The sequence below is a fragment of the Arabidopsis lyrata genome (genome assembly GCF_000004255.2).
Source record: "Arabidopsis lyrata subsp. lyrata unplaced genomic scaffold ARALYscaffold_3, whole genome shotgun sequence".
Lineage (NCBI taxonomy): Eukaryota > Viridiplantae > Streptophyta > Magnoliopsida > Brassicales > Brassicaceae > Arabidopsis > Arabidopsis lyrata.
Window position 1 is genome coordinate 13,694,075 of NW_003302553.1, and position 17,831 is coordinate 13,711,905.

Sequence of the window (17,831 nt, forward strand, 5' to 3'; positions counted from 1 at the left end):
AAGCTTTTGAAATATCAATCTTTATGGCGCAACGGCTAGAGATCGAGTCTTTATGGTAGTCCTTTACTAGTTCTGTTGCAAGTAACAAATTCTCAATGAGTAACCTGTCCTTGACAAATGCAGACTGATTTTCCGCAATGAATTTTGGTAGCATCAGTTTTAATCTATTCGTAAGAATCTTCGAGATAACCTTGTAGATTACATTGCAGCATGAGATAGGTCGGTAGTCTCTCATTTCCTTGGCTTCAAGATTTTTTTGAATTAGGGCAAGAATGGTAGAGTTTATACCTTTAGGTAAAAAACCTTTTACAAAAAAAGATTAAATCGCCAAGATGAATTCATTGCCTATTATATCCCATGTCGCCTCGTAAAACTCTGAAGTATAACCGTCTGGGCATGGGGATTTATCATTCGGCATAGAAAATAAAACCTTCTTTACTTCCTCTGCCGTGACCTCCCGCATAAGAAACTCTTGATCTGTATGAGAACAACGAAAATATAGTAAATCTTGGATCTCACTAACCTCTATTCCCACATAATCTTCTGGAATAAACTGCAAGAATTCTTTAAAGAATCTTTCAGCTTCCTTTATAATTGTTTCCCCTTTTAACACACTACCATCAGAACCTTGTATTTCCTTGACCTGATTTTTTGCTTCCCTTGCTACCACAGCCCTATGAAAAGTCTTATTGTTTTTATCCCCCACCTGCATCCAGTGCAACTTCGATTTTTTCTTTAAATATTTCTCTTCAAGTCCAGCCACAAAATCCCATCGAATATAAGCCACATTCTCTGCTTCCATGGAATGCGTTGACGGGTTAGATAAGTTCTCCTCCTGTTTTTGACATAGGGTGTCATAAGCTTCCTTTGATTTTTTCACCAGATTTCCCATACCTTCCTTAGCAAGTGCCCTTATCTTGGGCTTAAGTCCTTTTAAATTCTTGGTGAAGCGGAACAGTGTTGAGGTAGCTAAAAATAAAGGCTATGTTTCCCTCCAAAAGCTATCAATCATTGGCTTGAACTCCTCCATTTCTGGAAGAACATTGACAAACTTAAAAGGTCTCTTACTTTTCACATTACCTCCTTCTCCTCCCCTTAGGTTTATTCGTCCCCGCAAATGATCCGAACATCCTCCAGCCTCAAAAACAGTATAAGATTGCGAAAACGCTTGCATCCAAATGTCATTAACCAACACGCGGTCCAGTTTTTTCAAAATGAGATCATTTTCTCTCTTGTTACACCAAGTATACAACGGACCATGAGAAGTCATATCTGTGATAGAGCAGTAGCTTATTATCTCCTGAAAATCTTTCATACTAGAGGTAACCACAGGGTATGCTTCCGCCTTTGAGTGTTCTTATATGTCTAGAGTTTCATTAAAATCCCCAAATATTAGCCATGGTTTTTTCTTGATAATGGGAGAATCAAAATGATCCTTCAACTCCTGCCATAGTATCTTTCGCTCTTCCACTATGTTAGACGCATAGACAAAAGAGCAAAAGAATTTTTTTTCTTGATCCTCTAGCTTTACTGAACATGTTATTACCTGAGCACTTTTGTAGAAAGGACTCAATCTCACACTACTTCGCCACAATACCCAAATGCGACCCCTTTGATTATATTCATAATTCGTTAACACCGACCAATCTTTAAACAACTTGCTACCCAATCTCTGAGCTTTCTTTTCCTTAACTCGTGTCTCCAACAAGCACCCGAACTGAAAATTAGATTCCTCCACCCACTTTTTTATTACAGAATGTTTTAATGTTTTATTCAAGCCCCAAACATTCCAAAAGAAACTCGACATTAACAACGCTTTGGGGGTGGTTTCCTGTTCTGAATCTTAGGGAGATCCCTTGTTGATTGAGAATAGTTGTTGGATATCACCTTATGAGCAGATTTTGATTCTCTAGGTAGAGATGGTCTCAAGAGCACCTCTTTACCTCCTCGAGTTTTGGTCACCATCTCCGCAAACTCCGCAGTCTCATTTCGCTCCACTAGCTCAGGTGGTATATTGAGTAGCTATATAATGGATATTCAAGGTTATCTTACATCATCTTAAATCATCCGTACTAAAATTAAAATTAGGTATACACTATACAGAATCATTGAATATAACTATATACGTCTTTTATGTTATCAAAAACTGAAGTATATATGTACTACTACTTTTAATTATTTTGGAAGACTTAAATAAAGTTAATGTTGCATAGGTCAGAAATTTCGCTTAAATTCGGTGGAAATTTTGAGAGCCATTGATTTTGTCTGTGCTGTATTATATGCTTTTTTACACATATATAATGTAATATAATATTTGTGTGGCCGATGAGAAAACTAGCCTTGACCTGTGTGACAATTGGCATGTTTCTTGATGTTTTAGTCTAATTCAATGTACCAAAAAAAATTCCTAATTGCAAAAATAAAAATGCAAACCCTAAAAGATATGTTATAGATAGTAGACAAAACTTATTTCATAGTTTTTTTTTCTTGTATTACAAAGAATTATCTGAGAGAATTTGTTGAAAAGATTTTTTTATTAAGAATCAAAAGTAACTTTACATGCTATTTATAAACAAGTAAACCGTAAACTATTTACAGTATTGAACCGGAACAATTAGAACCGGTATACTAAACCAATAGTCCCCCTCAAGATGAGCAGAATATGTTTTGAAGGCTCATCTTGGATTTAAGGTGTTCAAATTGATGAGGAAATAACGGTTTAGTCAAGATATCAGCCACCTGATCTTCGGTCCATACATGAAGAGTCTTAAGAAGGCCTTGATCCAAGCGATCCCGAACCGTGTGGCAATCAATCTCTATGTGTTTGGTACGCTCGTGGAACACGGGATTAGTAGCAATGTATATGGCGGCTGTGCTGTCAGAAAAGAGAATTGGAACTGCAGAAGAAGCAACTCTCAAGTCTTTGAGCAGTCTATGTAGCCAAACCAATTCACAGGAAGCAAGAGCAAGAGCACGATACTCTGCTTCAGCTGAAGACCGAAAAACAACTGGTTGTTTCTTGGAGCGCCAAGAGATTAAAGAATCTCCAATAAACATGCTGAAACCAGTAGTAGAACGCCTACTATCAGGACATGTTCCCCAATCTGAGTCAGCAAAACCACTAAGAGTGAGATCCTCTGTAGCTGAGTAGAAGAGACCTTGGCCAACAGTGCCTTTGATGTACTGAAGGACCCTGTATACTGCAGCAAGGTGGGATGTACGAGGAGCAGAAGAAAACTGACATAACTTATTAACTACAAAAGTTATGTCAGGTCTTGTGATAGTCAAGTACATGAGTTTTCCCACAATGCGTCTATACATTTCTCTGTCATCAAGCAAATCACCATCCTCTTTGGAAAGTCTCAAATTAGGCACCATAGGGACAGAGACAGGTTTACAACCTAACATACCTGTAGAGGTTAAGAGCTCCAAGGCATATTTTCGCTGACATAATGAGATTCCTTCATCATTCCTGGCAACTTCAAGACCTAAGAAATATTTCAATGGTCCTAAGTCTCTGAGTTTGAAGCATTCCTTTAATGTAGCAGTCAAAGATGAAGCAGCTTCATTACTAGTGCTGGCAATCACAATGTCATCTACATACACCAATACTGCAACAAACTCAGCACCAATACCTTTGACAAAAAGAGTGTGATCTCCATGAGCCTTAATAAAACCCAAAACAAGTAATGATTCAGAGAATTTCTTGAACCACTGACGGGATGCTTGTTTCAGACCGTATATAGACTTCTTGAGACGACAAACTGCATTAGGAGGCAAAGAGTCCCCCTTCCTTGCAGCATAACCCTCTGGCAGTTTCATAAAAATTTGTTCTTCCAATTCACCATTAAGAAAAGCATTAGAAACATCAAGTTGAGTCAAATACCATTTCTTTGAAGCTGATACTTTTAACAAGAGTTTCACTGTGGCCATTTTAGCCACTGGTGAAAAAGTATTTGTGTAGTCTAGGCCCTCCTTTTGACTATAGCCCTTTGCGACCAATCGTGCCTTATATCTCTCCAAGGTACCATCAGCATGAAATTTCAACGTGAACACCCACTTACATCCCACTGCTTTCTTTCCCGGAGGTAGTGATGTGATTTCCCATGTCTCTGTAGATTCCATTCCACCAATCTCCTTATCCACAGCTTCACACATTTCCTTTGAATTCTGAGCCTCATAAAATGATTGAGGAATAGGTATTTGTGTAATGCTATTGATATAAGCAAGATGAGATGGAGAAATTTTAGAGTAAGAGAGAGAAGAGGAAATAGGATGATTTATGTTGTGTTGTGTAGAATAACAGTGATAATCCTGTAAATGAGCAGGAGGTTTTCTGTTTCTAGATGGAGAAATTTCTGGTGGTAGAGAAGGAGAAGATGGAGAAATTTGTGGAGGAATGATACCTGGAAGCTCAGAATTCAAAGGTGTAAAGAAATCCAAAGGCGCCTCTGAAACAGTATTCTTGGCCAAAGGAAAAATTTCTTCATGAAACACCACATTCCTGGAGATAAAAATCTTATGTGATTCCAAATCTAGCAACTTATATCCCTTGACACCAACCGGATAACCCAGAAACACACATGCTCTTGATCTTGGTTGAAACTTATGTCGTTGATGAGGTGATGTTGATCCATAACAAAGACAACCAAAAGTTTTGAGCTGACTGTAGTCTGGTGGCTTACCCGTGAGAAGCTCATAAGGAGTTTTGTTTGAGAGAAGCTGTGATGGAGTTCTATTAATGAGAAACACATCAGTCAAAACACAACCTCCCCAATAAGATAAAGAAATTTGAGACTGAAACAACAGAGCCCTTGCCACATTCAATATATGTTGGTGTTTGCGCTCGACGACTGAGTTCTGTTCCGGGGTTTCTGGACATGAATGATAAGAAACAATGCCCTTTTCTTGATAAAACTTTGAAAATTTCAATTCAGGAGCGTTGTCTGATCTTACTGCCTTAACCCGCAAATTAAACTGATTCTCAACCATTGCAACAAAAGCAGGGAAAACTGAAATCACTTCATTTTTAGTTTTGAGAAGATAAATCCAGGTAGCACGAGAATGATCATCCACAATTGTCAAAAAATATCTATAACCTTCAACTGTATCCACTGAAAATGGTCCCCAGACATCAATATGTAGCAACTCAAAGATATCTTTACAAATATTGTTTTGAGATGTAAAAGATAACTTCTTCTGTTTAGCCAAATGACAGATATGGCAATAAGCTACTCCTTTATTCTTGTGTCTAGTAGTCCCCAAAACTGTAGAGATTGTATCCAAACGAGAGTAAGAAGCATGTCCAAGTCTGTTGTGCCAAACACCAACATCCACCACTGCATTCACAGAGACTGATGAATCCAAAGGAGCTTCAGTGTCCAACACATACAGGTTTGCAACTCTCCTACCTCTGCCAATTATTAATTCCTTGGTAGGATCCTGAATGGTACAAGAATGGGGATCAAAAATTATGCGGGAACCAAGAGTATCAGTAAGAGAGCTAATACTGATTAAATTCAATCTGAACTCCGGAATGAATAGAACATTCTTCAAATAAATTTCCTTATTTATCTGAAGAGTCCCCACACCACTGATTCTGATAGTTGGTCCCGTAGGTAAATTCACAGCACTGACAATAGATGTATCCAGAGAATCAAACATTGATTTATCATGGCACACATGATGTGTTGCACTAGAATCAATGATCCAAGATTCATTGGAGAGAGTATGTCTAGATACTGTAAGTATGCCAACAAAACAGTAAGTGGAGGAAGAAAAGGAGATACCAGAGGGAGCAATATCAGACTGAGAAGAACTAGCTTCATTTGTGACTGACTGATTCTGAAGTTGAGAGCTCATCAAAGCAATAAACTGTTGCAACTGATCTTTGGAAAGATGACCAACTAAGCTAGCCAAGTTAGTTGGTTGAGATTCAGGGAGAGGTGACAAAGCAACTTGAGCAGCTACAGGTTGTGGTTTCTGAGATTTATCTGGAAATTTGCCTTTGGGAGTGAATCCAGGAGGGAAACCATGTTTCTTGTAGCATCGTTCCGCTATATGACCAACCCTGTAACAGTAAGAACATATGGGACGTCCTTTGTTAGGGCCAGAAGTAACATAGCAGACAGTTGGTTCACCCAGAGCAGAGGGAGGAGTACTTTCAGATACTTGAAATGCAGCAGGAGGAGTAGTAACATTGGAGAAACCTCTCTGACTGTCATCTTGGTCAAGGATATTGTACACCTCTGCAAGACTAGGAAGAACCTTCTTCATGATAATCTGTTTACGGATGATAGAGTAAGACTCATTGAGGCCTACAAGGAACTTAACAAGTTTAGCTCTCTCTGCCTTCAGTTGCAGACGAGAAGCTTTACCACAAGTACAAGGAGCATCAGGCTCATCTGTACTATCAAGATTATCCCACAGAGTTTTCAATTTTGTATAGTAATCAGAGAGAGACATAGATCCTTGACGTAGATCTTGAATCTCCTGAGTGAGATTGAAAGTCCGGGGAAGATTTGTGAGATGAAAACGACCATATAAATCTTTCCAGATATCAGCAGCATCATTCAGACGTAAGATGCTACGATAAATTTGAGGGGAAACAGAATTTAACAGCCATGACTTTACCATACTATTGCAGCGTGACCAAAGACGAAAGAGAGGATCAGATTCAAGAGGACGAAGCAGAGTACCATCGATAAATCCAATCTTATTCTTAGCATCTAAGGAAATCAGCATCGCAGCACTCCAATCATCATAGTTTGTACCATCTAAGCGAAGAGAAACGATCGACAAACCTGGATGATCGGCGTTGTGCATATAGAACAGAGAGTGACTTGGATCGGAAGGAACCGACATCGCTTCAGCTCGCGAAGCTCCAGAAGACTGAGAAACAGCTACCGGAGGAGTATTCGGAGGAGAAACAGCAACGACGGTCGATCTAGTCCTTTTTCCAGCTGGATTCGAAGGAGAATCCGATGTAGTCTTCGATCGCAACGATCGGCAAACCACAGTCTTCTTAATCACCATCCTTGAGCAGAAAATGATCGATACAAGAGCTCAGATCGAGTTCGATGATGGCGAAAATGTCAGATCTGAGATTTAGATCTGAGATTTGGATAGCTCTGATACCATATTACAAAGAATTATCTGAGAGAATTTGTTGAAAAGATTTTCTCATTAAGAATCAAAAGTAACTTTACATGCTATTTATAAACAAGTAAATCGTAAACTATTTACAGTATTGAACCGGAACAATTAGAACCGGTATACTAAACCAATATCTTGAGTATATCTAAACCAAATAAAAATTAATAGAGTGACCAATATATTTTATATTAGAAAAAAATTATATAAAAAGCCTACAACTTACACATTTTGGTCCCAAAAAAACAACAAAAAATTTACCCATAACTAGATAAATGTTCAACTTTGCATTATGTATGTTAGTCGGAGCAATCCAAACGTCAGCCAAACTTAACAGAGTGTTAAGTTGAGTTTATTCGATCCGCCAAATCTCAATCTAGCCAAAACGAGCAAGTTAAATACGCACACCGAGTAAATTTTTCTCGAAGCACTAGCTAGCCACATTATTAATTATAAATTACTAAACTTTGATTGTAATCACAACAACAAGAAAACATTAGTATCAAGTTCATTTGGTTCAATCCGTTCAATGATAAGCACAAAAAAATATGCTAAAAGCTACTTAAAAAAAAACACATCATGATACATGCGCTAAGTTTTAAGGAAAAGTAAGAAATGAAGTGATCATTTTAAGAAAATTTTACAAAGTAAACACAATAAAGCTGCAGTGCTTAACCATCTTAAAAATCTGTTTTGGGTTCGAAAATGGGTACAAGTGGGATACACATTGAATGGTAATGTGATTTATTTCCAATTCATATTAATTTTTCTGTTGTGACAAAAGGGATACACACTTTGCTTTCAGTTATGTTAACAATTCATTGGTAAAGTATTATGTTACATCTTTTTTAATTTTAAAACATGTAAAGTTGGGATTTTGTGCGTGTGTGTGTGGATCTCTAACTTTCAAATAAGATCACATGCCAAAAAGCTGTTGAAAATAAGAACAGAAAAAAGGTTCAACAAACTATTCTCTTTTTCCTCTCCTAATTCAGACTCTAATTGGTTTCTTTTGAGAAATAGAGATTTTATTAAGACAAAGAATACATTCTTGAACAAGTGTAACAACCCTTGAATCCTATGAAACTAAATCTTATTATTAAACCTCATGTCTTTAAAAAATATTCAAATTTTTGGATTTGAGACTTCACTTGTTCTTACTAACCTCTAAAAATATCGAGTTCATGTATATTACGAATTGAGTTGCTATTTATTCATTTAATAAATTTTAGTTGCATATTCCTAGACGTTACCTTTAATAAAACACCTCTTTCTAGCGTTTGTGGCATTATTTCCCAAATCAGCATCACATGCGTTTGTTCTGAGACCAATTTATTTTAGGGAAAATGTGATCTAAATATGACAGAGACAAGCAATAAAAATGTATTTTAACTTTGGGTGACACGACGAAATACCCAACCTTTCTATTTCGCCACTAAGTCATAGTCTCCCATCGGTAAAGCAACTCTTTGATCTTTCTTCTACACATTATATCCATATGTACAAAGTTTTGTGTGCACAATTATCTTTTTCATGCATTCTTATTAAATTGATCAACCATAATTCTAGGGATGTTGATTGTTTTAAACACCAAACATTTATCATTTGGAACACCTAAAATACCGAATGTCTTTTACATTGAATATTAGAATGATTCTATTTTAACATGAAATAATGAAAAAAACTATACCAAAAATATGCAAAAGTTGAAGTATTATAATCAATTCTTAATCATTTAAATCAAATTTATAATGGTCTCTAATTGTTGATAGGAATGTGAATATCATATAATATGAAGTTTGAGGTTTTACAAAAAGAGTTAACCTAGAGATTGCAACCATACCAAAAAAGAATAAAAAACAGTGGTTACAAAGATCAGTTGAGTGTCAATCAACAGTTTAGCAGATCCAAAGCGCCATTAGGTTCCTGAATTTCTTCCAGTGCCTTCTGGCCGAGATAGTATTGTGCAGCTCTTTCTCGATGAGGGAGAATACTGCATTTGGAGAGAGATAGGTTTGGTTGTGGAGAACATTGTTTCTCTGCTTCCAAAGATGGTACACTGCTGCTTGGCTTGAAAGCTTCCGAAGGATTGTAGGAGAAGAAGCGGTATTCATCCTAGTCCAAGCAATTAGCGATGACCATGCCCAAGCATGCTTTCAATATGTGGGCAACAGAATTCCCCAAGAGGCAAGGCGGACTCTTGTTGGCAGCCTCAGCAACTGCGCCACCCACATATTGAAAGCATGCTTGGGCGTGGCTCCTTTAAACCAGATAGAAGAAGCCCAATCCTTAGGAGTGTTCCGCGGCCTAGTAGATTCCCACGTAATTGCAGTAGGAAACAAGTGGTAAGAATTACCTTGGACAGTCCAGTTGTACCTATCATCACCGGCGTCACTACTAGGCGGAGTGATTGATGAAAGATGGGCGTGGAGAGGCAGGGCATGGAGAGATCTGGATGGAGGCAGAATCCAGCCGTGCTCGTCACAAGCATCAGCTATAGAGCAGTGTGTTGGGAGCCTAAGGAGGCTCGGGCCATCATGCCCAAAACGTTTGATTAAAGGACCAAAATGGCACCAAGAATCAAACCAAAAACTTGCGTGCCGACCATTACCCAAATTACACTTCACAAAAGTCTCAGCTAGGGGTCTTAAATTCTATAAAGACTTCCAGTTCCAAGAATCATTCACAGATGCTTTAAGGGACCAGAAACTTTTTCCTTTTATATGATGGTGATGATGCCATGCCACCCAAAGAGATCCACTACCTGAAAAAAGCAGCCACACTAGTTTCAAGCAGAGGGTTGAATTCCAAATACCCAAGCAGCGCAGACCAAGACCTCCTTCCGTCTTAGGGTAGTAGACATTAGCCCAAGAAACCCTTATCCCTTTTGATTTGTCGATAGATCCAGACCAAAGAAATCTGGCGCAGAGAGATTCCATCATTCTTATGCAAGCTTTCGGGAGAATAAATGTTCTAGTCCAGAAGTTTATCAGACCGTAAATTACTGAATTTATCAGCACCAACCTTCCAGCGTAAGACAGAGAAGTGGTGGTCCAGCTTTGAAAACGTTGCCTCAGCTTATCAATAAGAGGAGAGTACTCCGAGACTCTTAGTTTCCTGCTCATTAAAGGCAGTCCTAAGTATCTAATGGGCAAAGAACCGGTGGTAAATCCAGAGTTAGTAATTGCTAAGGATTCCCAAGGTTCTAAGCCAGCGGTAAAAATCTGTGTTTTCTCACAGTTCATTTTCAAACCAGAACAGCTAAACAAAAGTATCCAAAGCTTCTGCAATACCTGACAAAGACGATGAGGAGCCATCAAAGAATACCATAACGTCATCTGCAAACATTAAGTGAGTAATGTCCAGCTCCCTAGTTTTTGGATGGTGATTTATGAAACCAGCAGCGAAGCTTGATCTCATTAGTTTGCTGAAAACCTCCATTGCCAACACAAACAAGTAGGGAGAGATCGGGTCTCCTTGCCTTAAACCTCGAGAACTTCGAAAATAACCAGAGGTGAGCCCATTCACAGAGACAGAAAACTACGGAGTTGAAATACACTGGAAGATCCAATTAGTGAATTTGACAGGGAAGTTGAGGGCTTTCATAGCAGCAATGATGAAGTCCCATTTCACAGAATCGAACGCTTTCCGCAAATCAACTTTTAGCATGCCTCTTGGCCCAATATTCTTTCTGTTATAGCCATTAACCAGTTTTGTAGCCAGCAGGACGTTTTCGGCCAGAAGTCTACCCGGAAGGAAAGCAGATTGAGCGTTGGAGATAATCAGTGGGAGAAGAGATTTCAGCCTGCCAGCCAAAAGCTTAGAAATCACTTTATACACAGTGTTTCACAGAGATATTGGTCTGAAATCTTCTTCTACGATTTTTTATGGGGTTAAAGAACCATGATACGAGTTCTTCTTCTACGATTGCAAATCACACCTCAAAAAATAGCTTGGATTAATTTCGGGAATACTCTAGTTCATATTAAACATCATATGAACTTTTCTAATTATGTATAGAAAACTTATAAATCTAAATAAATGTAAATAAAAATTAAAAAAATATAGTCAAAAAAGAAGAAGATGATCACTGATTAATGACTTAAATGACCCCCTAGAACCGCATAGTTCCGCCTAGTAACCAAAACGCTTAATTCCAACGCTTAGACCATCTCCATCGACCGTATCTAATGAAAATATTCTGTATTAAATAATATTCAAGAACAGAAAAGTAGGAAAAAGAGTCCATAATCGACTCTAGAATGAGAGACGCTCGTCTCTTGTTTAGATACTACAAACTGTTTCTCAAAAAAACTTTTTTATGACACAAAGCATATGAAATGTAGTTTCTTGGACCGGGATGATTTGCGGTTAGGCAAGGCGGGATCTTATCAAAAAGTTTTCATCTTCCCAGAGGCTTAATGATGTGGATCTTTTTTTTTGATAAAAAAAAATGTGCATCTTAAACATGACCAAATATGGTATTCAATCTTCTTGGAACTACAGTAGAATCTCTATAAATTAATACTCGATAAATTAATAAACTCGATAAAATAATAAATTTTTCCGGTCCCGAGTTGGGCCAGTATACAAATTAATCAAATTCGATAAGATAATAAAATAATAATTTTTTTGAAATTTCTATGTAAAAATATGGTCCCAATAATATCATAAATTCATAATCATATAAATAATATATATATATATATATAAATAGAATATTATATAGGGTAATTTACATAAATGACCCCAAAAAAAATTTTCTTCTAAAAATAGCCCCATATTTCATAAATTCCAGAAATAGCACCCAAAAGTTTTAATTAAACATTAATTAAAACAAAAAATAGAAAATTTGAGAGACTAACCCTAAACGCCTCTGACGCACCCAAAAGTCTCGTTTTCTCTCATCTTCGACCGACGATCTCGTCGCCTCCGCCGGAATCTCGTCACCTCTGCCGGAATCTCGAACACCTCTGCCGGAATCCTTCACGGTTCCTCTCTGTTTCGCCAATTCTTCACGGTTTCCTCTCTGTTTCGCCAACTCTCGGTTCCTTTTTGTTTCGCCAACCCGATTTTCACTGATTCTCCTCTTTTCTCTCTGCTTCATTGTGTTCTAGGGTTTCCTGTAAGTTCTTATTATCTCTTATTGTATTTCAATTTCTCTTCTTTTTTGTGTTTTGAATCGTCTCCAACGATTTGGTTTTTGTGGGTCTTTTACAAAAAGTAGAATCCTTTTGTTTTTAAACTTCCTACGGGAGAGTTTCTAGTCTTTGTCCAGGTTATAAGTAATCATCTCTCTGTGATAAGTTGAAATCGATAAAGATTTTTTTTGCCCATGTTTCATCAGATTTTTAGAGTTATGCTTGCCTAAGTTTATAGTGTAGTGTCATGTTTTAGTTTCTAGTTCTTGTTAGGCTTTTTGATTGAACTGAATCTAACATTTGATAGCTTAATATGTTTCGTTCTTGATGGTTGAGATTTAGCTCATGAATAGATTTTTCAGGTTTTGTATGTTCACTGTGTTGCATTACTTCTCAAAAAAATTTTGCTTGCCTTATGCCTGAAATTCTACACCAACGACTTTGTTTCCTGTAATAACCGGGCCACCACTATTTCCATGGTTGGTAGTTGCATCAATTTGTATAGTCAGTGGTTTAGTGGAACTTTGAAGGTATTTTTCAGTTTCAACTCCAGTTACAACACCTTTTGTAACACATATTGTTTCACCAACCACATTTGAGCAAATCTACTATACATTTTTGCAACACTTTTTGGGGTTCCTAATCGGGTCAAATTTTGTTTAATTTTGACCCAGAAATCTTCAATCGGATCTTTCCTTATTTTTGATAAAATTAAAAAACGAAAATTAATCAATAAAATCTAAAAAATAAATATTTTCTAATATGATTATTCTCTACAATTTTTACTAAAAATTAAATAATCTAAAAATTGTCCATATGCCATATGTATATATTAGTAATTAGAAAATATATCTATAAAATTAAATAATCTAAAAATTATATATCTATAAAAATTGTAGAGAATATGCCATATGTATATATTAGTAATTAGAAAATATATATTTTTTAGATTTTATTGATTAATTTTCGTTTTTTAATTTTATAATATATACATATGGCATATTCTCTACAATTTTATATATGCCATATGTAATTTTATGGTAATTTTATTAATTTTTAGATTTTATGGTAATTTTATTAATTACTAATATATACATATGGCATATTCTCTACAATTTTTATAGATATATAATTTTTATATTGATTATAAAAACACACACTAATTTGAAAAAATATATATATATATATATATTATATAAACTATTTGAAAGCAAACTTTTAAATTGACTCGAATTATATGTCTTTTAAATAAAAGTGTTATTAAAAGAAATAACAAAATTATGTTTAATTTTACGGGACATGATTATATGGTGGGACGGGTCGGATTTGGATTGATATTAATACGGGATAATATATCACGGGTGAAATCCTGGGATTAACAAATCAAAATACAATTATACCATTTTAAACACTAAACAAAACAAATACAACTTAAAATTTTCATTTTTAGTTACAACGCATGTGACTCGCAATGTACAACAAAAAATATTATATACAACAAATTCATCAGTTTATAAAAAGACAAAAAAAATCAAATAACTAACCCGCGGTGTACCGCGGGTAACAATCTAGTAATGGAAGCATAATAAGAGCTAGTTTCATTAATTATCAGCCCTTTAATAAACATGACTTGCTAGCATGATATGATTTCTTGGATGTTATGCAGTATTGGAACTCATTTGAAAATAGAAAACGTGAGCACACACCTATCATATCTCTCTTTTATTCCCATATTATACCCTCTACTACTCCTCATATACGATCATTTGTATTGCTAGCAGATTATTGTCACAATGAACATATATTTTTTAAAATTTCAACTCTAAGTACAAGACCTTTTGTAATTGTCACTATCTAATCATTAATTTAAGGCTACTTTTGTTAACCTTAGCTTCTCTTAGATAGCTTGTGAATCTAACTTTGCATCAGATTAGTTTATCACTTTATATCGTCACATAGGTATAAATTCAAGTTTGTGATTCAAGTTTCTTTACTTGTTTCTGTAGTGTTATTGTCTATTCTGTTTGCTTGATAGAGTTGTTTTAGTTTGCATTCTAGAATGGTCTTCCTGATTCGGGAAGGATTTATAGTAATTCGGGAAGATCTTCCTGATTCGGGAAGGACTTATAGTAATTCGGGAAGGTCTTTCCTGAATATATCTGTTTACTGATTTCCTTTAATTTTAATTGCAGGAAAATGGGAGATTCGTTTCCAACAGATGTCACACTGCCAAAGCTTCTGTACAATATAGGACAGAAGCCAAATTCAGATGTTAGGATAAATCAATGTGCAAGATATGAGTATATCGATAAAGTACAAACCATCCTCTCTTCTACAGAGTTTCAGAGAATCAGAGAATCGTTTTTAGGACCCGTTCTGAAGGCTACATCAAGGGAATTAAATCTGTCATGCAAGTTGATCCATTGTTTCTTGGCGAGAAGCTTAATGACAGTGAAGAAGAATGAGTTGTGGTTTCATTTTGGGGGCCAACCTATGGATACTGGATTGATTTCATATGGTTACTGGATTGAAATGTTCTCCCCAGGAAGCTGATGAAAATGTGGAGGATAATCGCTATGGTTGGGCAAATACCAGTCAGCGACACACATCTGAGGAGCTGTTAGACATATTGAGAAAGACTAATAGGGATTCAGGGGACGAAGATTCCTTCTTGCCATGCTCCTGTTGACGGAGTGTATCTTTCTCAACATGTTTAAAGGCAACAAATTTCCTGCAACTCACCTTAAGAGAGCTCAAGATGTTCATCAATTCCTCAACTATCCACGGGGGATAGATGCTTTCAAGGTGTTGTTGTCCTCGATTAAGTCTATTGTGCCATCTAAATTGTTGAAGGGTAAGTATGATATCCAAGGGTATCTGTTGGCTCTCCATCTCTGGATTCTGGAGTCCATTCCAGTGTTGCAATCAAGCTTAAGCAGAGTGAGTTTGCTCGAGCCTTGGACTGCATTCATTTGTGAGAGGTACACAAGCACAACAACTCCACAAATTCCGCAAATAGAAAACTTAGAAGCTTCAGACAATGTAAGTTCATTCTCTGCTTTTAACTTAATGGAAGAACTTAGAGAAATTCAGGAAGTATTTATAGTAATTCAGGATGGTTTCGGAAAGTATTTATAGTAATTCGGGATGGTGTTCCTAAATATGTTCACTACAGGAAAATAGAGTATCTTTAGCGGCCGAATAACGCTATCTAGCGGTGGAATTTGTGGACTAGAAAGCGCTATATCTGCGCCCATGATAATTGGTCGACGGCTTCCGATAGCGGTTTTTGGTGGTGCTATATTTTGTTTACATATTATAGCTTGTTTTCTTATGTAATTTAATATTATATAATAGCGACTATATTTTTTTATTAATTATCAAATTACAGCATTTGTTATATGCAATTTAATCAATTAGAATAGCATTTATAATACGCAATTTATTCAATTAAAATAGCATTTGTATTATGCAATATATTATGGTTTTCTTTTTGTTTTGGTTTTTGTTTTTTTTTGCACTATACATAATTTTCAATCCGGTTTGACTATACATAATTAATGAAGAATAATACAATTAAATAAGAACTCTAGTTTGACTACATTAGTTTCAAAACCAAACCGAAATAACTTTATTTGTGTCACACAACCATAAATTTCAACTTAAGCTACCTAACATTATCTTGCTTCAGACTAAGAGCTTATCGTTAGGCTCATCAATAGTATGACTTCTACACCTTCATGTCCAAAATCTTTTTCACAGTCTTGATGTTGTTAATTAACCTCTGCATGAAACAAAATTTTAAGAATTTAAGAGCAAATTAACATCATGTGAAACCAGAGTAATTATCATGCTAAATCAGATTAATTTCAGACCAAAATCATAGATTAAGCAAACAATTAAACAACTAAACATCACAGAATAAGAATAAACATCACAGATTAAGCATTTCATTCATAGAGGAAAAATGAATCCTTATCCCTTGCAGATGAATGAGATTTTAGAAAAAAGAAACATATGGAGAGAGAATAAATACAAACAAGTATGACTATTAATGTTTTCACTTAGACTAATATTCAAATAGTGAGATAGAGTCACATCAAACTCTTCATCTAAGCACAAAATTGAACTAAACAGACTAATCATGCTCATCTAAGAGCAAGTACGAATGAATCTAGCTTGAAATTACTTAGGAGAAGACATCAAATTGGTTTACATAGAGACAAAGCCCTCACATTTGAGAAACCAAACCTAGTCAATTTGACTAACCACAATATATAATGCAAACGTTAAGGACTCACACAAAACCAAATCGTTAAGGACTCGCACAAAACGTGTAAAGAAGAGAGGTTGTCAAGACGTGTAGGCCACAAATTTTTTTCTGAAGGACTCACCAACTTGATTCAACTAACGTCTAATTGTTTTCTGAAATTTTTTGCCACAAATTTATTCAAACTCACTTGGAAACCAAAATCAAGACACCCTCACAACAACAAAAACAGAACATGTCTACTAAGTAAGACTGCATGGAGTGCATAAAAACGTTGTATAGAAACAAACAAAATAGTAAGCACCTGCAAGTTTTAACATCAACAACACAAAACCTAAATTAACACAAAACAGTTAAGAAACAAGCAAGCCAATAATGAGGCAATTCGTCGAACACCTGGAGGGCATGAAAAGCATCATCAGAACATAAACCACTCCACTCCTGCCAAAAGCTTCTAAGAAATCAATATAATCCAAATCGATCAAACCCTAACAAAATCTAACCCAAGTGCTCATGAATCTACTGAACCATAACAAAATCATACCTGCGACAAAGATGTTTTGGGGTTTCTGGCCAACGAAATCAAATGCTATGGTTTAGGGGATCTGGACGAGCGACGAAGATGGAGGATGAAGAATTCATAGAATTTAAGAAGAAGAAGAATTTGGGGATAAGAGCGAGAATGACAAAGAGTGATAGAAATTGATAAAATCCAATAGATCTAGGGGTGTATAATCATAGGAAAAGAGTGAATGGGTAAAGGAGAGGTAAGGAGAAGGGAAGAATCAAGGAAGAAGGGAAGAATCGAGGAAGAGAGCGTAAAAGAGAGAAAGAGGATAGAGAAGATAGAAATTAGGTTTTGATTTTTAATTTGAGCTTTTTTTTATTGTTTGGCTAAGTGTTGGCGGTCTGGGCAAATGTTTCGTTAAATATTGGCGGTCCTAAGTGATCCTCTTCAGGATCATCAAACTCAATTCAACTCCCACCTCTTCCATCACAGCTCCAACGTCATGAAAGCTGAAGATTGGCGAAGAGGATCACTTGACGTTGGAGCTGTGATGGAAGAGGTTGCTATGAAATCTTATATGTTCAGTAACAAGGAGGCAGTGCAACTATCTTCATCAGGCGAGTCATTTATGGAGAAGCTTGACAAGCTATACAAGCTAGTTGAAGATGGGTTCAAATCAACAAATCAACGCTTATCAAAGATGGAGAAGAAGCTGAGAATACTTAGTGCAAGAAAAAAAAAAAGATCAGGTAACAGAAGC

At 36.2% G+C, this 17,831-nt stretch overlaps 1 long non-coding RNA gene across 1 annotated transcript; it reads right to left on the reverse strand.

Annotated features, from left to right (window-relative positions):
• Positions 1–15,848: 15,848 nt before the first annotated feature.
• Positions 15,849–17,260, reverse strand: LOC110229683. The gene is made up of 3 exons (XR_002333074.1): positions 17,108–17,260; positions 16,960–17,004; positions 15,849–16,077 (listed from the first exon to the last, which is right to left on the reverse strand). It is a non-coding gene; the product is annotated as an uncharacterized LOC110229683 (long non-coding RNA).
• Positions 17,261–17,831: the final 571 nt, after the last annotated feature.